Here is a 27,652-nt window from a genome sequence, read left to right as displayed (position 1 = left end):
GTGGCAAACAAGTTTAAATAAATAAATAACCAACCAACCAACCAAACGGTACTGTTTTTACTGTTACCATTATCGTCATCATTATTACATCATTTTTTTTCTCTTCACCCAGAGAACTGAGCAGAGATAAGCTTCCTTGATGCTTACCTAGGCAGGTGGAAAAACTTTTCTAGTCAGTCTCCCTTCTTAGATGGGAGTAGCACACATAAAAAAACACATGGGTCAAAAATAAAAACAAAAACAAAAAAAATGAGTCTATTTATTATCATTTATATTTAACAGAGAGAATAAAGTAGGAGCAGTAAAGAAAAACAAAACTTACCTAAGTCGATTAAATTAATCCCTTTGACAGTAATGACATATTTTCCACAAAAGCAAATATAAATGTATATATAATTTGTATGTCTATGGCATACAGTAAGATTAACAATATCAAGAATACTCAGCATATACTTTAAGTAATTCTAACTTAATTCATCAGTTACTAATTATTTAAAAATACATTCATATATATAATTGTATTTAGTCAGGTTTGCTCTTCTTGGTATAGAAAACCTTGGTATCAGAGATTTAAACTTTCAGAAGGAAATGCTCATTCAGTACCTAGTTACTGCCTGAACTGTGTGCCAAGTCTGTTTTGCAAAAGAAAGGCTGAGGGGAGGTAATTAAAAGGCCTGAAAAATGAGAAGTATGTGTAATTCATGCTTCTTAGTCAGGCATGGAATCTCCTATCAATCCCCTGAGGATGTGAAAGTCAACTGAACACAAACTGTGGTCATTTATCTGGATGTAGAACTAGGTAAGGCAGAGACCAGTCTTTGATTTTGTGTTCCAGATTCATCCCAGAGAGAAAAAGATCACTGTGGTTTTACATTTGATTCCTACTTGCTTTGTGGTAATTGCCTGAGAACTTTTTGTTAACTTGATACTTTCCCTAAATAAATGAGGTATTCTCATCTGTCAATGATTCTTTCGCTGGGAGAAACTTTTACAAGATTAATTTGTTTGGATAAGAGAACTCTGTCACACTCCTTAAAGAGTTCTCTTAGCTGTTGTAAATTTCTCCACCCCAACACTACCATAAAAATTTACATCAGATTGTATTAACAGAGCGCCTAATATCTGATCTGGCACAAAGTAAGAGCTGACTTATGTTATCAGGTTATCAAGTTTCTTCTCAAGTCAAACATCAGGCAGTATCAACAGAAGGTCTAGCACCAGATACAGTTTGTTCTGTAGCTTAAAATGATTCACAGATTTTCTTCTTAGAGACTAATAATACCTACAGAAAAAAATTTTCTAAGAATTACATATGTACATAATATCTTTTAAGTTCCAGATGGAGCTGATGAACACAAACAAAAAAGCTATATACATCACATTTCACTTATGTATTTCTCATCATTACTAAGTTAAAAACGAATGACAACACATGTGACACAAGTATGCCCACTGCTAAAGACTAACCAGACTACAGGAATTTATTTACAGCTTTCAAACTTATCATAATTTATTCTTTCAACAGTTGCTTAGGTCTCCAAAAAGATGTTGCTAAGGCTAATGAGGTAGGGTAGACAAAGAGAAGAAAAGGAAACAAGTGTAGAAAAATACGGCCTATATAAATGGTGTATCAAAAAATATACCATTAGCTTTATTACAAATGAACAACAATCAAGATAAATCATATTTATTACAAGTAAAAATCACTGGAATCCTTATATTGTGTAAGTGAACTATTGCTTCTGGTATTAAGATAAAACTTACACAAAAAACTGTTCTCACACCTACCGAACAGATTTTTTATCTACAAATGCACAGAACTATTTCCATAGGTTTTTAAAAAAAAATTCTAGAAAATACCATCCTGAAATTCTGTTCTAATTTTACAGAGGAAATAAAAAGAAAAAATTAAGTCAATGCCACCAACTGGAAATCAAAACATGGTATCTTGTGTTCTTTTTTTTTTTTTTTTAATCTTTTAAATTTTTTTTTTTCAACGTTTATTTATTTTTGGGACAGAGAGAGACAGAGCATGAACGGGGGAGGGGCAGAGAGAGAGGGAGACACAGAATCGGAAACAGGCGCCATCAGCCCAGAGCCTGACGCAGGGCTCAAACTCACGGACCGCGAGATCATGACCTGGCTGAAGTCGGACGCTTAACCGACTGCGCCACCCAGGTGCCCTGGTATCTTGTGTTCTTAAGAATACAAAAAAGCAGGGCGCCTGGAAGACTCATTGGTTAAGCTCAGGTTTAGGCTCAGGTCATGATCCTATGGCTTCTTTGTGGAACAGAGCCCCACACTGGGCTCTGCACTGGCAGCCTGGAGCCTGCTTAAGATTCTCTCTCTCTCTCTCTCTGCCCCTCCCCCACTTGTGCTGTCTCTGTCTCTGTGGCTGTCAAAATAAATAAACAAACTTAAAAAAAAAAAAAGAGGACAAAGAAGCAATATGCTGCCTGGAGTCAGAATGGGTTTCTATTTTTCCAAAAGAAAAATCACTAAACTCTTTAGTAAAACCTCTTACAGGCAGATTAAGTTCATTAAAACTTAATGTTCTGCCCTGATAAAATAATACAAAAATTCAAGCTGTCAAAGGGCAAAACTTGCTGTTATCTTTATCTTTTAAAAAGTTTTCTTACAAGGGGCTCTTGGGAGGCTAAGTCAGTTAAGTGTCTGGCTCCTGATTTCGGCTCAGGTCATGATCCCAAGGTTTGTGAGATCCAGCCCATGTCGGGCTCTGTCTGACAGGGCAGAGTCTTCTGAGGAGTTTCTTCTTCTGTCTCTACCCCTCCCTTGCTCGTGCTCTTTCTCCCTCGCTCTCAAAATCAATAAAAACGAAAAAATAATTTTTTTAAGCTTTCTTATTATAAACACCCTAAGTGCATTTATACAATTATTTTTTAAAACACAGTGAAGGGGCGCCTGGGTGGCGCAGTCAGTTAAGCGTCCGACTTCAGCCAGGTCACGATCTCGCGGTCCGTGAGTTCGAGCCCCGCGTCAGGCTCTGGGCTGATGGCTCGGAGCCTGGAGCCTGCTTCCGATTCTGTGTCTCCCTCTCTCTCTGCCCCTCCCCCGTTCATGCTTTGTCTCTCTCTTCCCAAAAATAAATAAACGTTGAAAAAAAAAATTAAAAAAAAAAAAAAACAACACAGTGAAATTACATTCCCAAAAGTTAAAACATTTTTTTGTATTTTAAATGATCCTCAAAATAACTTAAAAAAAAATTACTGAAATCTGCTATTCTCCTTCCTTACACATGAACTTTACAAGAATGAGGTATATGTATTTAGTGTATTACTAAAATAGAGAAAAATTAAGTTGGAATTTGTATGAAAGGTTAAAGATATATCTATGTGGGATCCTAGTCAGTGGTTAAAATCTATTGCCCTTTTTGGTTGCCTAGAGAAAATAATATGAGGAAAAAATACTTCTCTATCACCTCTTATCCTCTAGCCCTTAAAATGAAATTTAATATATTTCTATGAACAGTGTTGAGACTTTACATGTAGACAAAAACCTAAGAAACATTTTAGAACAGATCATCTTACAGTATGATAATCTCAAAGATCACAGTCAAAAAATTCAATTTGACGGGGCACCTGGGTGGCGCAGTCGGTTAAGCGTCTGACTTCGGCCAGGTCACGATCTCGCGGTCTGTGAGTTCGAGCCCCGCGTCAGGCTCTGGGCTGATGGCTCAGAGCCTGGAGCCTGTTTCCGATTCTGTGTCTCCCTCTCTCTGCCCCTCCCCCATTCATGCTCTGTCTTTCTCTGTCCCCAAAATAAATAAACGTTGAAAAAAAAAAAAAATTTAAAAAATTCAATTTGGGGACAACACAAAGAATACTGAAACACAAAGTATAAAATACCTGTTGTAACTTATTATCAGTGAAGTCTTCCATTGCTTCATTCAACTTTAAGTGCACTCTATCAGTGAGGAAATTAAAAATTACACTCACATTTGGCATCTTTTAAAAATATTTCTTTACACAAATCATGTAATCAGTAACCCTCTGATAACTCAGAAACCAACTTCAGAAAATGGGATCAAGAGAATGGAGTAGGAAGATCCTGACCTCACATTCATTCAAGGAAACACCAAAATCTACAAATATATACAGAACTATCTTCGACAATAAACTCAAGACTAACAGAATGGATCATACACACTGGGATATTTAAAAAAAAAAAAAAAAGCCACAATGATAGAATAGGAGGAGCAGAGAGGCAGTTTAGTCAAGACCCACACCCCAGTGTTAATGACCCACAAAAAAGGATGAATATCACAAATATAAAAGCCATCTCTGAAGAACGAAGGTCTGAGCCCCACATGGTTCTCTACATCCCAGGGTGCCTATGCTGGAAAGAGACACCTACGGTGTCTGGCTTTGAAAACCAATGGGATTTACATCCAAAAGAGCTAGAGGGGAGTAGGAAACCAAGACTCTGCTCTTAAAAGGCACACTGAACCTCAGTGGCTCAAAGTCCGAGCACAGAAACTACAGTCTGAAAAGTGCCTGGGTTACATGTGAAGGAAATCCACTGACTAATTCTAGGGCATGTAAAAGATGGGTAGCAATCTGTTGGTATGTTCTCTGGGGAAGTGCTTATGGGTGCCCGTTTTCTTACCCTCATCTACTTAGCAGGCCTGTAAGCACCATTTCTGACATTCTCCATATACTATGCTAGCACCACTCACCCTGCTCCAGCATTATCCTGTGTACTTGCCTCACCCAACCCACTCATGTAACTTGGAATCCCTCCCAAGCAGCACCCCATTCACTCCCACCATAACTGCCAAGTAGCCTTGGCTGGCCCTGAGACCCTCCTAAACATTCTGCCCTGGGGGAGCAATCCCATACACTAAAACTTCCAAAACAAACACAACCTTACCTCATAGCAAGCTGCCCAAAAGACATGCCTCGCCATCAGCAAACCCCAGCTGTCACAGCACAGCCCGATATCTAGCCACACTGTGGGCCGACCCTTTACCAGTGCACCTACAACAGTCCTGATTGGGCTTCTCAGCCACACAAACGGCACACCAGCCTTATTCACCATCATGCATGCAGCAGTTGATGGCGAGACCTCAAGAGACAGCCAGAAGAGGGGAAAGTCCCGTACACCAACAAGTCCACATCATTGCAATCAATCCATCCACAACAGGAGGGTAAATGCACACCACACAGGGAACATTCCTGGAGCACATGCCTCAGGTGACCAGCAGAATTTGCGCTACAGGGCCCAAGCTTCTGCATAAAGACACTACTTAATGACCAGGAGCTGTAACAGATCTACCTAACTAATAGAAACAAGCAGAGACTAAGGCAAATGAAGAGACAGGGGGAATAGATTTCAAATGAAACAAGACAAAACTTCAGAAAATGTACTAAATGAAACAGAGATAAGCAATCTACCAGATAAAGAGTTCAAAGTAACTACCTAAAAATGCTAATCAAGCTCAGGAAAAGAATGGACAAACACAGTAAGAACTTAAAAGCAAGGAAAATACTTGAAAAAAAAGTAAGCTGAAGAATACAACCACTAAAATTTAAAATACACTAGAGGGAATCAGCAAATTATTCAGAAAAACAGATCAGCAATTTGGAAGACAGGATAGTGGTAACACCAAATCCAAACAGCAAAAAGAGGGGAAAAAAGTGATCTGAAAAACGAAGATACTTTAAGAGACCACTAAGAAAACATCAAACATACTAATATTTGCATTATAAGGGTCCAAAAAGGAGAAATCAACGAGAAAAGGATAGAAAATTTATAAACTTATTTGAAGAAAATAGCTGAAAACATCCCTAACCTGACAAAGGAAACGGACATCCAAATCCAGGAAGCAGATAGAATCCCAAAGGCACCCACACTACAAAGTCCAAGCAGTTAAAGAATGTTAAAAGCAGCAAGATAAAAACAAACAAAAAAACTAAATACTACAAGGGAACGCTCATAAGGCTATAAACTGATTTTTCAGCAGAAACTTTATGAGCCAGAAGGGAGAGACACAATATTTTCAAAGTGTTGAAGGGAAACAACTTAAAATCAAGAATACACTACACAGCAAAGTTATCACTCAGAACTAAAGGAGAGATAAGCAGTTTCCAAGACAAGCAAAAGCTAAAGAAGTTCACTGCTACCAAACTGGCCTTACAAAAAAATCTTAGAGGGACTTCTTTAAGCAAGAAAAGGCCATAACGTCGAGTGAGAAAATTATGAAAGAAGAAAATCTCACTGATAATAGTAAACATATACAAGCATACCCCAAAAATATTTTGAGTTCAGCTTCTGACTACCACTATAAAGCAAAGAAAAAAACATGTGAAGGCTATACAACATGCTACTAAACAACCAATTTCAACAAAGAAATCAAAGAAGAAATCAAAGACCACATGGAGACAAGTGAAAATGAACACAATGATCCATAATCTTTGGGGCACAATGAAAACAGCTCTAACAGGGAAATTTATACCAAAACAGGCCCACCCTAAGAAATAGGAAAAATCTCAAACACTCTAACCTTACCCCTAAAGCAACTACAAAAAGAACAAAATTTAAGGTTAGCAGAAGGAAATAATAAAGATTAGAGGAGAAATAAATGAAACTGATATTAAAAAGAATACACAAGATCCATTATACTGAAAGCTGGTTCTCTGAAAAGACAAAACTAGTAAACCTGTAGCAAGGCTCATCAAGAAAAACAGAAAGAGCTCAAATAAATAAAATCAGAAAAAGGAGGGATGCCTGGGTAGCTCAGTCAGTTAAGTGTCTTTTTGTTGTTGTTGTTGTTTGTTTTTTTAGTGTTTATTTTTGAGGGAGAGTCAGAGCACAAGCAACAGAGGGGCAGAGAGAGAGGAAGACATAGAATCTAAAGCAGGGTCCAGGCTCCGACCTGTCAGCATAGACCCTGACGTGAGGCTCAAACTCACAAGCCCTGAGATCACGACCTGAGCCAAAGTCGAATGCTTAACTGAGACATCCAGGCACCCCATGCTGACTCTTGATTTCAGCTCAGGTTGTGAACTCAAAATAAGTAAAATAAACAAACAAACTTTAAAAAAATAAATAAATAACCCTTAAAAAAAAAAAAAAAAGGAAATCAACCCCATTTATAATCACATCAAAAAGAACACCTAGGAATAAATTTAAACAAGAAAGTAAAAAAGACCTGTACTCTGAAAACTGTAAGACAATGACAAAAGAAACTGAAGACATAAATAAATCGAAAGATATCCTGTGCTCATGGATAGCATATATTAATATTAAAAGGTCTATAATACCCAAAGAAACATATACATTAAATGCAATTCATATCAAAATACCAATGGCATTTTTCATTTAACTAGAATGAAGAATCCTAAATTTTATATGAAACTACAAAAGACCCCAAATAGCCAAAGTGATCTGGACAAAGAAGAACAAAGCTGGATGTATCATGATCTCTGGTTTCAAATTACACTACAAAGCTACAGTAATCAAAACTGTATGGTGCTAACACAAAAAGACACAGAGATGGATCCATACCAACACAGTCAATCTTCAACAAGGGAGGCAAGAATATACAATGGGAAAAACAAGTCTCCTGAATAAATGGTGTTGAGGAAATGGAAAATTACAAAGAAAAAAAAAAAAAAAAGAATGAAAGGGGACCAGTTCTTTTTTTAAACATTTTTAATGTTTATTTTTGAGAGTGGAGGGGAGGGAGAGGGAGAAGAAGGGAGAGGAAGAAAGACAGGGAGAGGGGCAGAGACAAACGCAGACAGAATCTGAAGCAGGCTCTAGGCTCTGAGCAGTCAGCACAAAGCCCTATGTGGGGCTTGAACCCACAAACCATGAGATCATGACATGAGCCAAAGTCGGACACTTAACTGAGCCACCCAGATGCCCCTTAAATATTTTTAAATGTTTTTATTAAGTAATCTCCACGCCAAATTCAGGGCTCAAACTCACAACCCTGAGATTGAGAGCCACATGCTCCAACTGAGCCAGCCAGACACCCCAAAACTCGTTTTTCTTTGTTCCTCTTTTTTTTTTTTTTTAAAGTAAGCTATAAGCTCAGCGTAGGGCCTGAACTCACAACCCTGGTATCAGAGTCACATGCTCTACCAAATAAACCACCCTGAAAGTGGACCACTTTCCTTTGCCATATACAAAAACAATCTCAAAATGGATTAAAGACGTAAAAAGTAAGACTGGAAACCACAAAACTCCTTAGAAGAAAACACTGGAAGTAAACTTTTGGATATCAGTTTGAACATTTTTCTGGATGTGTCTCACCAAGCAAGGGTAGCTAAAGCAAAAATAAACAGGACTACCTCAAACTTTAAACTTTAAACTAGAGGATCTGAATAGATAGTTCTCCGAAGAAAACACATGGCCAACAGACATATGTATCACTAACCATCAGGGAAATGCAAATCAGAATCACAATGAGATCTCACCTCACACCTGTCAGAATGGCTAGTATCAAAAAGACAAGAAATAACAAGTGTTAGCCAAGATGTAGAAAAAAAGGAACCCTCATGTGCTACTGGTGGGAATACAAAATGGTGCAGCCACTATGAAAAACAGATTGGGGGCGCCTGGGTGGCGCAGTCGGTTAAGCGTCCGACTTCAGCCAGGTCACGATCTCGCGGTCCGTGAGTTCGAGCCCCGCGTCAGGCTCTGGGCTGATGGCTCAGAGCCTGGAGCCTGTTTCGGATTCTGTGTCTCCCTCTCTCTCTGCCCCTCCCCCGTTCATGCTCTGTCTCTCTCTGTCCCAAAAATAAATAAACGTTAAAAAAAAAAAAAAAAAAAAAAAAAGAAAAACAGATTGGTGATTCCTCAAAAAATTGGCAATAGGACTATGACACAATTCAGCAATTCTACTTCAGAGTAGTTACAACAAGGAAAGGAAAATACTAATTTGGAGCAATATACAAACCCCTGCAGCATTATTACAATATCCAAGATACGGAAACAATCTAAATGTCCATCAAAATATGAATGGATAAAGACAATGTAGTGTACACACACACACTAGAATAAACCATAAAAAAGCATGACATCTTTCCTTTGCTACAACAAGAATGGACATAGAGAGAATTATGCTTAATAAAAAGTCAGACTGAAAAAGACCATACCACATGACTTCATTTTATGAAGGAATAAGGGAATAGGTAAAATAAGGGAAGGCGATTAAAAGGTACAAATTATACTATGTACAGCATAGGGAATATAGTTACTAATATGTAGCAATTTTGTATCATGGTAAATGGTAGCTAAATTTATAGCTGTGATCACTCCCTAATGTATATAAAATGGTTGAGTCACTATGTTGTACATAAGAAACTAATAATATGGTATGTCACTACAGTTAAAAGAAAAAAAAGCATGCATTTTTGAATGATTTCACCATACATACATATATGTATGTATGATATTGTATGATATGTATGTTATGACAGATTTGTTGGGCAATAACCAAGTAATAAGCTCCAGGAATATAGCAATTAACAACAGAGTAATTTGAATACTTTAAAAAATTTATTACTCACTAACAAGGTTAAATACAAATATGTAGCACACATGAAACTATAGGCCCATCTTCTATTTCATTTGTCTCCTGAAGATGTAATTCACTTTGGGGTTCCATTCAGTCAAGTACCCCCACCACCCTGCCAAAACCCTACAGATTTGGTGATGAATTACAATCTTACGGACATTACCTCCTAGAGTGTTATTTCTTATTTCTAATAAGCAATACATATTTCTTATCTCCAGTACGTATTACTACTCATTTCTAAGAGTTTAAAAAATAAACCCTGATGGGGCACCTGGGTGGCTCAGTGGGTCAATTATCCCACTTCAGCTCAGATCATGATCTTGTGGTGAGTTTGAGCCTGAGCCTGGAGCCTGCTTCAGATTCTGTGTCTCCCTCCCTGCCACACCCCTACTTGCATTCGCGCTCTCTCTTGCTCTCGCTCTCTCTCTCTCAAAAACAAATAAGCTTTAAAAAAATTATAAAAAAAATAAACTCTGATCATAAAATGATGCAGTAGCAGCCAACAGGAGAGCAATTTGGTGGTGCAAGATGGCTATTTGAGCAGAGACCCAAGCCCCTCCACTCCTTAAACTCACCGGGACTCACACAAACCAAGGTCTGGATGATGCCCATTTCCACCACATATTATTAGATTAAGTAGATCTTCCCCCTGCCCCAACCAAGGGATCATTACCTTACCAATCAAAATAAACAGACATCTGGAGCAGGAAAAAAAAGGTAAAATAAAGACAAACACTGAACAATTTACACCATCTGGAGCAGAATGCCTCAACTGTGCAATACAGAAATGCACACCAAGGGACTATCATTAAAACTGGAGTCCAGATACCAGAAGGGGGAGCTCTCCTGCCCTACTACTCCTAGTTAATTGCAATGCCACCAGAGGAGGAAGGAATAATTTCTCCTTGCCCAGCAACAAGCTCAGCCAATAAGAAAATATACACCTCAACCAATGAGAAGCCATCATCATGCTCAACTCAAGCTTTACTCCAAAGGACTTTCCTTCAAAGCAGCTCCCTCCCATCTTTCTCCTTTTCTCAATAAAGTAATGCTCCTCTCCTCTTATCTCATCTCCGGACTTGCATATGGTTTTACATACTTGCATTTTGAGATATATTCCAAAATGCAGTACCTTCACTGATGCTGAATAAACTCATTTTGCTAGTAAAATAACTGGCCGTTTTACTTTTAGAGTTGACAGGAAATAACTGTACTAGACGGATATTATTACCACGAGAGAAGTTCCAGAAAGAGGGAAAAAATAATACATTTCAAGAGAAAAATAAACATGTTGAAAAATGATGAGAGTAAGTTTTCCCAGAATTAAAGATAAAAGAAGTCACGACTGAAAAGCCCAGAGAGGCAGCTGGGTATCTCAATCTGTTAAGTGACAAACTTTGGCTCAGGTCATGATCTTACAGTTCGTGGACTGGAACCCTGACACGGGCTGTGTGCTAACTGCTCAGAGCCTGAAGCATGCTTTAGAGTCTGTATTTCCCTCTTTATTTGCCCCTCCCCCACTTGCACTCATGCCCTCTCTTTCTCAAAAATAAACATTACAAAAAAAATTTTTAAAGAAAATTAAAAAATAAGAAAAGCCCAAAGAGCCAGATAAGATACAAGGGAAAAAAAACTCACTGCTGAAAAAAATTAAGGTTATGTAAATTGGTAGTACTTTTAGAAACTGTCAAAAATGTGTACATTTAATGTGTATGACTTCTGAAAATGCAGCAATAATTGAGGATAATGCAGAAAATGCAAAATATTTATCTGCACAAAAAATGTTTTATTGCAATACTTCTTTATTTTTATTTTTTTTAATGTTTATTTTTTGAGAGAGACAGAGTGTGAGTGGGGGAGGGGTAGAAAAATAGAGGGAGAAACAGAATCCGAAGCAGGCTCCAGGCTCTGAGCTGTCAGCACAGAGTCCCACGTGGGGCTTGAACCCTTAAGCTTTGAGATCATGACCTGAGCCAAAGTCAGACACTTGAGGCGTCCCAGCAATACTACTTATGATAGGAGGGAAAAACCAAGACACAACCTAAATGTTGGTAATAATTAAATTATGGCTTAATGATAGATTCTACAGCAGCCACTCTCATAGTGTTGAGAGAAGAGAGTATGTTTAACAAATTTTATTTGAGGACATCTAAAGAGTCCAATAACTGTGAGAAATGTACATTAAAACTACAATGAGCATGTATTTCTTAAATTACTATAATTTAAAAACCTGTTTTTAAAAATCTCACAAACTTGGTAGCTTGTGCTTCAAATATTTTACCAAGAATAGACCAGCAACAATTACTTTTTAGATATAATTCACAGGAGTATTAGCTTCCCAGACTTTACAGGGCATTTCTATACTAAAGGAGAATATAATGCAGCTACTCTTATTGAGTAAGCACCTTATGACAGTTTTTTCATTTTGTAAATATTAAAATATAGTTCAGAAAATTTCAACATCCACTAGGCCAAAGAAAGGTCTTATTTCTGGTCGTATTTCTACTAAGTGGTTTATATTTTTATCAGTTTCATTAGCTCAGCTCCACATGAGACCAGTGCCTGCCTTGATTTCTGGAATTGTGCCCCAATTCTTTTCTCCTAGTCCATGTTGCCAGGGTTGCAGCTGCACAACCAATTCTTATTAAAATGTAAGTCTTTGAAATGCATGTCTATGGAAAAGAATATAAAGGATTTCATTATCTTTTCTCAAAACTGACAGGATTAAACCCCCACCCTTCCCAAGCCTACTACCACTCAGCACCCTTCTTTACCAACTCACACACCAAGTACAGTAAATGCAACTGCTCAGTCTTAAATATTCAAATGAAAAGTCATAAAGAAGTTAATTACACAGTGGTGAAACTTGAAGTCTAGCAAAAATTATTTTTAAATGACTTCTAATACTTACGATTTAATTGTAGGCTACAGCTACAGCTGTATATATCTACAGCTAGATATTCACATAATGATGTAATACTTTTAAATACTACTACTAACTACTTCCAAAGAAAAACTACTTCTAAGACAGAAGCAGCAATTCTATGATGATAATGCCAGAATAATGATTTCAGGCACTTCAAGTCAAGAAAACAAAACTGCAATTAATTTACTTAAAATGGAAAATGTTTTACCAGGTATTTTGTAGTAGGACACTCATGACCCTAAAATTTTTTTGGAGGAGAAAAAAAAACCTGAAAAGCAATTTATACCCTTTTTCCATTTTTCACTAGGATCTCATGTACTTTTTTTGTCTGGATAAAATCCTTCAACACTGCTTGACCTTGCTCTTAAAAAAAAATTTATGACTGAATTCATCTTGTGAGAAAAGTTAACACCAAACTGTCAAGACGATGAAGGTAAAACTTTTCAATTAGAAGTAAACAGAGGCGGGGGTGCCCAGGTGGCTCAGTTGGTTAAGCGGCCAACTTAGGTTAACATTGTTGGGTGAGTTCGAGCCCTACGTCGGGCTCTCTCCTGTCAGTGCAGGAGCCTGCACTCAGACCCTCTGTCCTGGTCTCTCTCTCTGCCTCTCCCTGGCTCAAATGAGCTCTCTTCCTCTCTCAAAAATCAACATTAAAAATAAATAAATAAACATGTTTTTAAAAAGTAAACAGAGGTCTAATTCTACCTTGCAGAGGAAAAATGACATACAGTTTTTTATTAAAACATCGTACTTTTAATGCTGGTACACAGTTGAAATTCTTATAACATGCAGAACCTGAGAATTTAAACTATGTATGAGAAGGGGCACCTGGGTGGCTCAGTCAGTTGGGCGTCCGACTTTGGCTCAGGTCATGATCTCGCTGTCCGTGTCGAGCCCCATGTCAGGCTCTGTGCTGACAGCTCGGAGCCTGGAGTCTGTTTTGGATTCTGTGTCTCCCTCTCTCTCTCTGACCCTCCCCTGTTCATGCTCTCTCTGTGTCTCAAAAATAAATAAACATTAAAAAAAATTTTTTTTTAACTATGTACGAGAAAAGTTAGCATAATTCATTTGGGTTAAGTATAGCCTAGTTTGTTCCTGGATCATTCAATCATGGTTAAATAGAAGAAAAAAACAGGAGAGGCACAGTAAAGGGTACTATCCCTTTAAGATCTGATTATAGAACATATACCTAACAACAAAGCATACTGAGCAACAGTTGTAAAAATTGACTACATGTTACATTCTAGGTGATCAAAATGAAATCAGATTAAATATACTTGATAAACTTTTTTAAATATGCAAGGAATTTATGACTATAATGCTTGTTAAAAATGTTTATTGGGATCACCTCATATCCATTACAATGGCTAGTATAAAAAAAAACAGTTAAATATAGGTGAGACTGTGAATAAATTGGGAAGTCTTGCACACTGTTGGTAAAACTGTAAAATGGTGCAACTCCTGTAATGAACAATATGAAGATTCCTCAAAAATTGAAAAATAATACCACTAGGTGATCCAGCAATCCCACTTTCAAGTACATCACGTGTGTGTGTGTATGTATATGTATTTTTTTTAAGTTTTTTTTTTTTTTACGTTTATTTATTTTTGAGAGACACAGAATGAGAGGGAAAGGCAGAGAGAGAGGGGGACAGAGGATGTGACAATGTGGGGGGCTTGAACTCACAAACTATGAGATCACGACCTGAGCTAAAGTCAGATGCTTAACCGACTGAGCCACCCAGGCACCCCTATTTATTTATTTTAATGTTTATTCATTTTTGAGAGAAAGAAAGATATGGAGTGTAAGCAGGGTAGGAGCAGAGAGGGAGACACAGAATTCAAATAGGCTCCAGGTTCTGAGCTGTCAGCACAGAACCTGACGCGGGGCTTGAACCCACAAACCACAAGATCATGTCCTGAGCCAAAGTCAGACGACTAACCGACTGAGCCACCCAGGCGCCCCTAGGTATATCAGGTATATATTTAAAAGAACTGAAGGCAGCATCTCAAAGAATATGTACACTCTCATGTTCATAGCAGCACTATTTACAAGAGCCAAAAGGGGCAAGGAAGACAAACATCCAACAGCCAATGAATTCACCAACAAAGTGTGATCTATACATATAACGGAATACTATTCAATAGTCTTAAAAATCCTGTCACATGCTCCATGGATGAACTTTGAAAACATTATGCTAAGTGAAATAAGCCAGTCACAAAAAGACCAATACTGTTATGATTCCACTTATATGAGCAATTCTACTTACATCTAAAGTACTCAAATTCAGAGAAACTTCTAATGTGCTAGCAATAGAAAGTAAAAGGAAGTGGTTGAATGAGTATTTGAGTTTCATTTTTGCAAGAGGAGAGTTAAGAAGATCTGTTCACAACAATGTGAATATATTACTAAACTATACACTTAAAAATGGTTAAGATGGTGGGGCGCCTGGGTGGCTCTGTCAGTTAAGCATCTGACTCTTGATTTCAGCTAAGGTCGTGATCTCATGGTTCGTGAGATCAAACCCCCTATCAGGCTCTATGCTGATGGCAGGGAGCCTGCTTAGGATATTCTCTCTCTCCTCTCTCTCTGCTTCTTCCCTCCACTCATACTCTCTGTCTCAAAATAAAGACTTTTTTTTAATGGTTAAGATGGTAATTTTTTTTAAATATTTTTTTCAACTTTTATTTTAGGAGAGAGAGAGACTGTGTGAGCAGGGGAAAGGGACAAAGGGAGAGAGAGACAATCCCAAGAAAGCTCAATGCTCAGAACGGAGCCTGATACCAAATTCAATATCACAATCCTGGGATCATGACCTGAGCAAAAATCAAGAGCTGGATGTTCAAGAGACTGAGCCACCCAGGCACCCCAAGATGGTAATTTTTGTTGTATGTTTTATATCACAATAAAAAAAAAACCTTTTTAATGTAATTTAATGTAATGTAAGGTTTCACCCTTAAGAAATTCTGATGCGTTGATAAAGATGAAAATTAGGATAAAGAGGTTTTATTACTCAGTATTACATATTAATTTGTGTGTGTGTTATATGTTTCTTTTTGGTCACATGAGTAATATACCAATATGTTACCATAGTGTAAAACTCTAAAGATGCAAGAGAAGATTATGACAAAATAAATCTCACCATTATCTAGCCACCCAGTTCTCCTCCACAGACGCAGCCACTAGTATCAACTTCTAGTGTAGCCTTTTACAAGTATTCTATACATACAAAAGAATATAAATATGTATCGTTTCCTTTTTAAAATATTTTCATGTGACTGCATATATCATTTGGCACCTTGCTATTTTCACTTAATACTTCCCTTGGAAAACAGGCAATATCAAGAACTTTTTTAAAACTGCCTACCTCAATTTTGAAGGCTATATTTTATCACATGGGTATAAACAATCTCCAATAGGTGTAAAGCTGAGTTGTTTCTCACCTTTTACTTCCACATACATAATGCATGGAATACTCTTGTACTTTCACACATGTGGAATATGACAGAGTGAACCCAAAACCTAGAGCATTTATCTGTGGTGGTGGATCAAAGAATTTGTAGATTTAAATTTCAGTAGGTATTTTAGATTTTCACAGATATTTTTCAAATCTAACAGAATATACCAAGCTACACACCCACTAACAATCCACTAGAGTATCTGCATTTCCAATCTTTGAAAAATGCCTCCTCAACTCCAATAACATAAAGGGGGGTAAAAATCTGCTTTCCTCCTCTGAAAAGAAGGATCTATTTTGTTTGTTTGTTGTGGACCATTACCCTGCTATAATATACTGCAATTAAAAAAACCAAAAAATCCTTTTCTCTGATCTGAAATGCATTTTTATCATATTCTAAATTTCTATTTCCATTCAGAGTGATTATTAATTGATATGAATTTAACTCATTGTATTACCTATAAAGTTGTTGTTTGGGGATTTTTAAGAAAAAGAGGGAAGGAGAGCACGAGTAGGGGGTAGGGGGAAGAAAGAGTGAGAGAGAGGGAGAGAGACAGAGACAGAGACAGACAGAATATGAATCTTAAGCAGGCACCACACTCAGTGAAGAGCCCAACACAGGGCTTGATCCTACAACCCTGACACTGTGACCCTAGCTGAAATCAAGAGTCAAACGCTCAAATGACTGAACCACCCAGGCACCCCTTCTTTGTTCCTTTCTAGTCTTGGTTGCTTTTGGTCTTTCTTTCCCAAAGATTCCCCTTTAATATTTCTTGCAGGGTGGGTTTAGTGGTCACAAAGTCCTTCAGTTTTTGTCCCGGAAACTCTTTATCTCCCTCTAATTCTGAATGAAGCCTACTGGATAAAGTATTCTTGGATGCCTATTTTCCCATTCAGCACATTGAATATATCTTGGTGAGTGAGACCAACAGAAGTTCTTCCCAGAGGCAGAAACTGTTCTCCACATTACTTTCTATGGTGTAGAGAACAACTACAGCTGAAGTAAGATTATTCCATGAATAAAGGGAAATAAAGGGTTCAGAATTCCATCCCAAATAAAGAACTTAAAATGAGTGCTTTACTACAGGCTTAGAGCACCAGGATGAAGTGGGACCCAGAATTTGAGAAATTAAATAAATAAATAACACTGGGGCTTGGAAAGATCTTCCTCCCACCCCTACTTTCAACTCATTTAAAAGACCAGCATTTCAGGTAAGTACAAAGATGCATAAAATACAAAACCCATGTGTCTGAGTAAATAGTTAAAAGAAGAGGACTCAAAAGGTCCCATTAAGTGAACCCATTCAACCAAAGAAAAGCACGCATGCTAACCAAGGCCAGCTCAGGCTTGGCAGGTGTATCTAGGTCCTAGATGCTATCAAGTTTCTTTCCCCAGAAATCCATTCAAATTCTATAGTTTTTGACCTTAAGAGCTTTACTCATAACAGCATCCCAATCCTGATTTTTAACCAAATTACCTCAGCCAGGCTTGACAGTAACTGTTTCCTTTTCAGTGGATAACTCTGTAACTCCAGGAAAATACAGAAATCAATACAGAAAAGATGAGGTCAACCAAAAGCTACAGCATTAATATTTTATTGCCATTAAATATATTTTAACAACTTACTATTAGGGTATTTTATGTTCTATTTATAAAGGTATTTAACAGATAAGAAAATGTGATAAGCTAAATTTGCAAGTATAATTTATTGGACATTTAAGGATTATTTATGTTTTAAGAAAATTTGTTTACTGGTAAATCTGCCTTGTTAAATGCCTGAAATATATGAAGGAATCAGAAAAATGTAGCTATAGCTTATAATATTTAGGAATGTAAGTAATCAGGCATGAAAGTGATAGTCAATTTTTAAAGAGTAAAATTTACTCTTCCCCATCTACCATTAAAATCCAAAGACAATACCACAGCAACCAGACAACAAAAAGTAATGAAAACTATCCAAATTGGTAAAGAAGTAAAACTGTCACTATTTGCAGATGACATGATAATCCTGAAAACTCCACCAAAAAACAACTAGAATTGATAATTGAATTCAGTAAAGTCACAGGATAAAAAATCAGTGTGTGGAAATTCACAACATTTCTATACACTAGTAACAAAGCAGCAGAAAGAGAAATTAAGAAAACAATCCCATTTACAACTACGGCAAAAATAGTAAGATACCTCGGAATAAATTTAACCAAATAGGTGAAAGATTGTTCTCTGAAAACTATAAAAGACTGATGAAAGAAACTGAAGACAACACAACCAAATGAAAAGAGATTCCATGCTCATATGTTAGAAGGACAAACCAGGTAAAATGTCTACACTACCCAAAGCAATCTATACACTTAATGCAATCCCTATGAAAATACCAATGGCATTTTTCACAGAACTGGAACAAAAAAATCCTAAAATTTTTATGGAACCACAGAAGACCCTAAATAGCCAAAGCAATCTTGAAAAAGGAAAAACTGGAAGTATCACAATTCCAGACCTCAAGAGACACTACAAAACCATAGTGATTAAAACTGTATGGTACTGGGATAAAAACAGACACACAAATCAATGGAAAAGAGTAGGAAGTCCAGAAAGAAACTCATTAATCATATGGTCAATTAATCTGCAATAAAGGAGGCAAGAACATGCACTGGAAAAAGTCTCTTCAATAAATAGTGCTAGGAAAACTGGACAGCTACAGCAAAAGCATGATACCAGACCACTTTCATACACCCTATATACAAATAAACTCAAAATGGACTAAGACCCTAAATGTGAGACCTAAAACCATAAAAATCCTAGAAGAGAGCACATGTGGTACTTTCTCTGACACTGATTATAGCAACATTTTTCTAGATATGTCACCTGAGGCAAGGGAAACAAAAGCAAAAATGAACTACTGGAACTACTTCAAACTAAAAAGCTTCTGCACAGCAAAAGAAACAACCAACAAAACTAAAACACAACTTACTGAATGGAGAGGATATCTGCAAATGACACACTCAATAAACAGTATCCAAAATATATAAAGAACTTATATAACTCAACACCAAATGAACCAAATAATCCAACTGAAAAATGGGTAGGGGCACCTGGGTGGCTCAGTCTGTTAAGCATCTGACTCTTGATTTTGGCTCAGGTCATGATCTCATGGTTTTTGAGATCAAGCCCCACATTAAGCTCTGAGCTAACTCTGCTGGGCTCTGTGTGGGGCCTGCATGAGAGTCTCTCTCTCCCCCTCTCTCTCCACCCCTCCCCTCCTTTTGCTCTCTCTCAATATAAATAAACTTAAAAAAAAATTTTTTTTTCAATACAAATGGGAAGAATAGGGGGTGCCTGGGTGGCTCAGTTGGTTAAGCATCCGACTCTTGATTGTGGCTAGGGTCATGATCCCAGGGTCACAGGATCAAGTCCTGTGTCAGGCTCTGTGCTAAGTGTGGAGCATGCTTGAGATTCTCTCTCTCTCTCTCTCTCTCTCTCTCTCTCTCTCTCTCTTTCTCTCTCTGTCTCTGTCTCTCTCCCCTATATTCACGCTCTCTCTCTTAAAAAACAAAAACAAAAAAAGGGCAGAAGACATGAATAGACACTTCTCCAAAGACATACAGATGGCTAACAGACACATGAAAAGATACTAAACATCATGCATCATGATCTTACTTCACACCTGTCAAAAATAAAAAAGACAACAAGTGTAGACAAGTATGTGAAGAAAAAGAAACCTTCGTGCACTATTAGTGAGACTGCAAATTGGTACGGCTATTGTGGAATACAGCATGGAGGTTCCTCAGAAAATTAAAAATAGGACTACCCCATGATCCAGTAACCACATTTCTGGTTACTTACTCAAAGAATATAACACCACTAATTCAAAGGGATAAATGCACCCCTATGTTCATTGCAGCATTATTTACAACAGCAAAACTATCGAAGGAGCCCAAGTATCCACCAACAGACGAATGGATAAAAGATGTGGCACACACACACATACACAGGAATGTTAGCCATAAGAAAAGAATAAAATCTAGCTATTTGTATCAACATGGAGTGAGAAAGCATAATGCTAAGTGAAATAAGCCAGAGAAAAACAAATCTTGGATGATCTCGCATATATGTGGAATCCAGTAAACAAATCAGCAAGGCAAAAAAAAGAGGGAGACAAACCAGAAAACAGACTCTTAATTATAGAGAAAAACTGATGGTTACAAAAGGGGAGATGGGTCAAGGGATGGGAGAAATAGGTGAAGAGGATTAAGAATACAGTTATCTTGATGAATGCTGAGTAATACAAAGAATTTTTAAATCACTATACTGTATGCCTAAAAGTAAAATAACACTGTATGTTAACAACACTGTAATTAAAATAAAATACCCAAAGACAGTATACACAGTACTCAACTTGTTCTGAGTTCTATGGGTCAACCATTTTTAAAGAAAACCATAGAAAGATAACCATAGGAATGTGGCCTTGAGTGGAAAATTTCTATACCCACCCTAATATCAACACATTTCCTTTAATTAGTATCATTCCCTATATGCATTTCTTCAGTGAACATGTGCATTAAAATCATTCACAATTATTAGATGGTTAATAATAAAATTAAAATAGGTATCTTGCATAGGACTACTTTTTAAAGAAATGGCTCCTTTTGTAAAAGCACTTCTTATATCTACAGAGCACAAAACAAGCAGAGCATTTTCTCATGCTGCCAGGAAAACACTCTTTAATCAAAACCACAAAAGGGCTGCTTTTCTGATTTCCTCACAGAAATCACAGCCTTTACAGTGAGAACATACAGCAATAGCTACAATAAATTCCAGCTGCTGTGGTAAGGATTATTATACTATGGTTAGCTGCTGAGTGGGCCCAACACGGAGCCACCAATTCTATTTACTTAAGCAAAGCATAGCTCCTCAAATGGCAATTATGTCCAGATAATTATACCCTAGACCATTAACCAAAATAACTAGAAATTTAATATCAGTTTCCATTCCCTTAAACTATAACACTATTATAAGACTTTCAAAAATATTTTCTAGCTATAGATAGAGACAGATATTTTGGATCATACTGACAAAATTGAAGAGTAATTCCAATTATTCCATTCCTTAGATATCTCCCAAACTCCTCCTTTATAGCTATTTGCAAGTTTAACAGGAGAAACTCTGAACCATTCAGGGGCAATATTTGAATGGGACAATCACATTCTACCTCTGTATTTTAATAATTTTCTGTAATGTTCATATTTCCTCATTCTCTCACATTTGGTAAATGAATTAGTCCTCGTGTGTGTGTGTGTGTGTGTGTGTGTGTGTGTGTGTGTGAGAAAGAGAGAGAGAGACAGAGAGAGAGAGACGGAGGGAGGGTTGGATGGAAGGAGGGAGAAAGAATGAGAGAGAGCACTCGTGCGAGAGAACTAAGAGAAATACCTAAACCCACCAGCAAACTACTGAAAGAGTGGTACCTACAGCAAAATGCTATCAAGTCAGAATGGGAAAATGGTAGGATCAGAAATCAGCTAAATGACCATGAAACCAGGAAACTACAACAATACTACATATCTATTTTCTGGGTTTTTTCCACTTCAAAAATTGACACAACATTTTCCCATCATTAGTCATAATACAGGCTTATTATCAATATGCCTCACTAATCAGATAATTATAAAAATCAACATATTGAACATATATTCACTGAACTCCTACTACATGCTAGCCCCACATAAAAATTTTTAAATATATATTTAAAATAAATACAACTCAGCAAGTTATAAATTATAATAAACTTATTTTTTAAATGTACAAAAATGAATACTGCCAGAGGTAAGACGTGTATACATTATCAGAGATTAAAAATGAGTGCAGTATAAGTAGGTAGAAATAACAGTAATTTTTAGTTTCAGCCATTATGACACAGCAACAATTAAGACTTTAAAATCTGGCCTACATAGACATCCAAATAGAATTTTAAAAAAACTCTTAATAAACACAAGTACTTTGCTCTCTTTCCTATTTTATTTATGAAGAATACTACTAAGGGCTGGCATCATGCTCAGTGGTGAAAAACTATATTCAATTAATGTAAGCATTTAGTGAAACATCAGATGTTTTAAATTAATTAACAAGATGCTCACTGTTATCATAATGTTCTAGAAGTTCTAGATAATGCAACTAGTAAGTGAACCAATATGATATAAAGTCTGAAAAGGATAAACAAAATTCAATATTATGTATGTTTATAAATAAGGACTCTATTCCCAGAAAAGCTAAGTCAATCAGCAAGACTATTAGAAATATTAAGTGGGGGCACCTGGATGGCTCAGTCGGTTAAGCATCTGACTTTGACTCAGGTCATGATCTCACAGTTCATGGGTTCCAGCCCCACACTGGGCTCTGTGCTCACAGCTTTATATTCTGTGTCTCCCCCTCTCTCTGTTCCTCCCCACTCATGCTCTCTGTCTCTCAAAAATAAATACATGTTAAAAAAATTTTTTAAAAAAAGAAATATTAAGTTAATTTAGTTAGGTTAGCTGATTAAACTTTCCAATAATAATAATCTTACTAATGTTAATAAATAGGTGAGTTTAAGGAATACAACACAATGAAGAGGCAGTGCAACAGAGGTTAATACACACATGGATCTCAGAGCCAAACAGATATGCATTATAATCTCAATTCTACCACTTCCTAGCTGCATAAACTGCTATAAAGTCACCTAATGTCTCTAAATTTTTTCAAGTATAAAGATGAAGAGGGGCCTCTAGGACTGAGTCCTTATCAATGCTGGCTGCAAAGCTAACTCCACAGGCACGGGGCAGAGGGGCAAGGTAGCTACCACCCCTGTGGCTGGTGGGAGAGCTGTTCCAGGGAAGGGGGTGTGTAGGGAAAGGAGGGTTGGGGAGCCGTTGCTCGCTTTTCAAATTTTGGAGGGTAGCACAGCAGCTACCCCTCAGGCGGATGTACCTGGTTCCTGGAGTGACAAAAAACCCTGTCTAATCTAGAAAAAGAAATAAATGCCCAATACTGAGCAGGCCTCACTGGAGGAGGAGGAGCAACCACACAAAGAAAACTGCCTACACTGGCCTAGACCTGAAACCCAATATCACAGCCACCACTGTTCTAGCTTCCCTGAAGGAGCAACTCACCTAAGGAGTCATCTCCTTGGAGATCAAGAGATGTGCAAATACTGATATGAACAAACCTAGAGTTTTTGATGCCATCCATCCCAACAACAACCTCATCAGGACAGAGTCAGCACAAAGGACCCTCTATTCACCATGAAAGATCATTGGGTAACTCAAGAAGTTCAACACAAATGAATTCTTATTCTGACAGTGAAAACCAGGAAGCAAGGAGTTTCCAAGACAGCCAGAATCTGGGTAAGACACACAAGAGACCACAGCATTCGCTCACAGTTCAACCAGTAACCATTTAGTGAGTAATTCAAGAGCTGAAGGGCAAACACTAGTTCAACCATGAGTAGCCAATCAGGCCATGAGAAGAGTTAGTTCAGCTCCATCTAGAGCACAGTCGTTCTTATGTTACCAGGACAGGTATGTCTTCCTCAAAGGGGTCAGTGAGAACTTCTCTGGATAGTAGATTTGGCTCTCCGTCACTGAGACTCCCGACCACCGAGCCCCAGGGCATCTTCCTCCAGCCCATTACCTGCTCAGTGGGCAGCGTCTCCATACTCTAAACAGAGAGTCATCTCCCCAACAGTTGTACATCAGACTGTATTAGTCACCACCCTACACTCCTCCAATCCCGAAAGACCAATCCCTCAGTACCAAACTGCCACCAGAGCAGGGTCCCCACTGACCCTGATGGTCAAGCTCAAGCAGCTTCCCCATCCAAAGGCCAAGTGGGGTCATTGTCCTGCAGTGATGACCACTATACCACACATCTGGGACCTTCACTGAAAAGGACTGTTCATGACACAGAACAATGTGGACAGCAGCATCGTGCCATTACAAGTATGGTTCCTCATCAGCCAGACAGCCTGACAGGCTTACTGTTCCTAGGCTAGTCAGCCCAACCAACTTGGGCAAGACCTTCATTCTGATGTGTCTCCCAAACTGCTCATCACTACTATATATGGAGGGAAGACCCAGTACAGCCCAAGGTTATCGCAAACCAAACCACGAAACCATGGAGCTCTAAGGATTACAGGCAGCACTGTATTGCACAGGTACAGTAAGTATTGAAAATGTGCAAACGATATCCAGACAACAAAGCACCCTTACATACCAAAAAAATAATGATGCTCTGAACACAACAGCTAGCCACACAGAGCCCTACAGTCCAATCCAACACTGAGTGCAGGAGTGCAGATGTAACAGGCTTCACCATGCAGCACCAGCTGATGATGGCACCACAAGATCCACAGCAATAGACCGTATTCAGACAGACCCCAGGGAGTGCCTGGCATGTTCAGAAGTTGGGTCAAGTCGCTCACATGTTGCAACACCCTTCCCATCAGTTCAGGCAGATGCAGTGGCCTACCTGCATCACCTGTGCTCTGGCAACAATAAAGTGCAGAAGGTGGTGTATAGGTTAGGAAGAATCAAGCATTTGGTCCACCTTCTTGATGACAAGAGTTTTAGAACTTTGGCGGAATGCTGTGGTGCTCTCTGAAACCTCCTTTTTGCCAGTCTTACAGATGAAAAATAAAATACCAATCAAGAATGTTGGTGAGATACCTGCCTCGTTCCAACTGGTAAGAAAATCTACTGATCAAGTAAGGAAATTTGTATAGGACTTCTTTGGAATTTATCTCCATAGGATACTGTAAAGGTGACAATCGATGGAGATACTCTCTCAATCTTAACAAAAAGTGTGAATATTCCAGTTCTTCTGAATGCAGTAATTCTTCTTTTGATGCTGATCATAATCAGACTTCACTTGTTCTGCCTAATTCTGTAGGGAAGGGAGGGAGGGAAGAAGCAAATGCAAAATCCTATGAGGGGCTGGCAGACTCACATCGGCATGTGATTCGCACATGTATGAACACATCTAATTACAACAGCAACACTGTGGTGAACTGTGTTTGCACCCCCAAGAAACCTATCCTATCAGCCTGGCTGCTGGGATGACTTAACTAGGAAAAGAGTCTCCCAGCAAGGACATAGAGCCAGGCTGACAGGGGGAGAAGAAAAAGAGAAGGACATAAAGAGATCAATGAGATGAAGTTGGTCATATCCCCAAGTTGTCAAAGTTCTCCAAGGGAACGAGATGCTGTGGCATCCAACAATGGTAAAACGGTATCTGATTCTTCCACCAGAAAGTTCCAACCCAGCCAACTTGAAAAGCTCTGCTAGATCTCTCCAGAAGCAGTCTTCTGGAAACTAGATGTTTACAGCATACATCCTGGTGGCCATCCACAAAGAAAAAGGGCTGCCCATCCTTATAGAACTTCTAAGGGCAGATAATGATAGAGCTACTCCATGTGAAGCAACTGCTTTCAGGAATATGGTGCAAGATGTTCAGAACAAGAAGCTCACAGGTAAATATACCATGAGACCTAACCAACTGGCTTCCAAGTAGCCCTGGTCCTCATGTGCTGTCTGACGAGATCACGGAAGCCATCTGCTATACCAGGTCCCTCCAGCCTGTATCCAGCTCACTCAGTAGTAACCTGCAGATGCAGGGTCGGATGCAGGCACCCACAGGACTCTACAGACTGAGGCTGGGCTGGTTCTGTCTGCATTCCAGGCCCTTCCTCTCTTATGATGCAGTTCTGTGTTTGGAGCACTTCATACAGCTGCAGGCATCAATTACTACTATCCCAACAAACTGAAATTGTGGAAGGAAGGAAGGAAGGAAGGAAGGAAGGAAGGAAGGAAGGAAGGAAGGAAACAAAAAACCTGCACGAGGTCACTAGCAAAATCATGGAGAACAACAAAGTCCTTGTTGACTCAAGGGAGAAAGAAAAGCTACTGAACACAACCAAAGGCAAAGGAACAGATCATCTCTCAAAGTGGTAAAGGCAGCAGCCCAGCTCTTGAATACATTATAGCAATATTAGGACCTCCAAAGCATTCATGAAAAAGATGGATGCAATCAAAACCATTTTTTTACACCTTCATTGTACAGTGCAGACCAATTCAATTCACATCCTTCCTTGTCTACCACTAACCAACAGATGTCACCCATCAGTCTGTCAGCAGCACTTCCTCCTCACGAATACTGTTAAGAATCAGAGACCCTCACTCTGAATACAAGAGGATCCAGCCACCTATGCAGTATTTTAAGAGCCAAAAGGAAACCACATATAAAGGCTTATACTCAGGCTCCAGCAAATCTTCACCAGTTTACATCAGTTCCTATTACTCACTAGCAAGAAAACAAAACAGATGGCTACGGGATACTAGCTGTATTGTAGTCAAGATGATTTCAAAAGAGGGGTGCCTGGCTGACTCAGTTTTAAGAGTGACTCTTGATCTTAGAGTTATGGGTTCAAGCCCAACATGGAATGCAGAGATTACGTAAATAAATTTTTTAAAAAAAGAAAAAGATGATTTCAACAGAATTGTATTTGTAGAACTGTATTTGCAGTCTCCTCATAGCTATGAAGATCCTTATTTTGATGATGACTAAGTTCACTTTCCAGCTATTTACTGATTATCCAACACAGTATGGACTGAAATCAACCACAAATTATATAGACTTTTATTCCATTAAAGGACCTTCTTAAGAGCAGAACAGTACCCAGAGTCTCCAGACTTGTGGGTGTAGTATCAAGATGCTCAGTAGAAATCTTTCTAATCTTGTTTAGAATGAGAAGAAAAATACACTTGCTGATCTGCTGATGAAATGTGAAAGTGAAATATAAAGAATGAGTGAAGAGCATTTCTTTTTTGAAGACTTATCAGTGAAGTGAGGAAACCTTTGGGAGAGAGCACTTTGACTTTCTAAGCTCTATTTAGGTGTCAGAACTAATTACTTACAGACTCTTTAGTCTGGTAAAGGTGTGGGCAATGCAAGGAGAGGTTTGAGAAATGAGTGAAAAGAGATGGGGGACGTGTAGGTAAAATGAAATTAAAGAGGATTTTTAAAATGTGCATAAAGTTATGTTCTGATAGTATGAAAAGACAGTCAGTAGAACATGTGACTCTTGATCTATAGGGGTTGAGTTCAAATCCCACAATGGGTGTAGAGCCTACAAAAGAAAAGAAAGAAAGAAGAAAAAAAGTAAAGAAAGAAAATGGATGGCCTTCATGTTTTATTGCTATTAGAAAAAAAAAATTTGTTCAAGAATTAAGATAATGTTGAAAAGTGTACAGAACTTGGCATTTACTCATGTAAAGTATTATTTGCATTTTTCCTTTAAAATTTTTTAATGCTTATTTATTTTTGAGACACAGGGAGAGAGAGAGAGAGAGAGAGAGAGAGAGAGAGAGAGAGAGAGAGAGAGAGCGCGTGCAAGTCAGGGTGGGGGAGTTAGACAGAGAGGGAGTCACAGAAACGGAAGCAGACTCCAGGCTCCACACTGTCAGCACAGAGCCCAACACGGGGCTTGAACTCATGGAATGAGAGATCATGACCTGAGCCAAAGTTAGACACTTAACAGAATGAGCCACTCAGGCACCCCTATTATTTGTATTTTTAATAACAGAAACCAACTTGCCCCTTAAGTTAAAAGATACAAATACACAGTGTATGCACTATATTAACCTTTCTAAAATCTGAAGAATTGTGAAACCCCCACAAATATATCTGGCCCCAAG

At 38.2% G+C, this 27,652-nt stretch overlaps 1 protein-coding gene and 1 pseudogene across 3 annotated transcripts in view; one reads left to right on the top strand and one right to left on the bottom strand.

Moving 5' to 3' along the window:
- Positions 1-27,652, bottom strand: part of CDC42SE2 (CDC42 small effector 2) — a 120,895-nt gene that overhangs the window by 53,114 nt on the left and 40,129 nt on the right. The gene's annotated exons all lie outside the window — the stretch shown is intronic.
- Positions 22,940-26,344, top strand: LOC122487082 (annotated as a pseudogene).

The sequence above is a fragment of the Prionailurus bengalensis genome, chromosome A1, assembly GCF_016509475.1.
Source record: "Prionailurus bengalensis isolate Pbe53 chromosome A1, Fcat_Pben_1.1_paternal_pri, whole genome shotgun sequence".
In the NCBI taxonomy this organism is placed as follows: Eukaryota; Metazoa; Chordata; class Mammalia; order Carnivora; family Felidae; genus Prionailurus; species Prionailurus bengalensis.
This window is presented reverse-complemented; position numbering and strand designations above follow the sequence as displayed.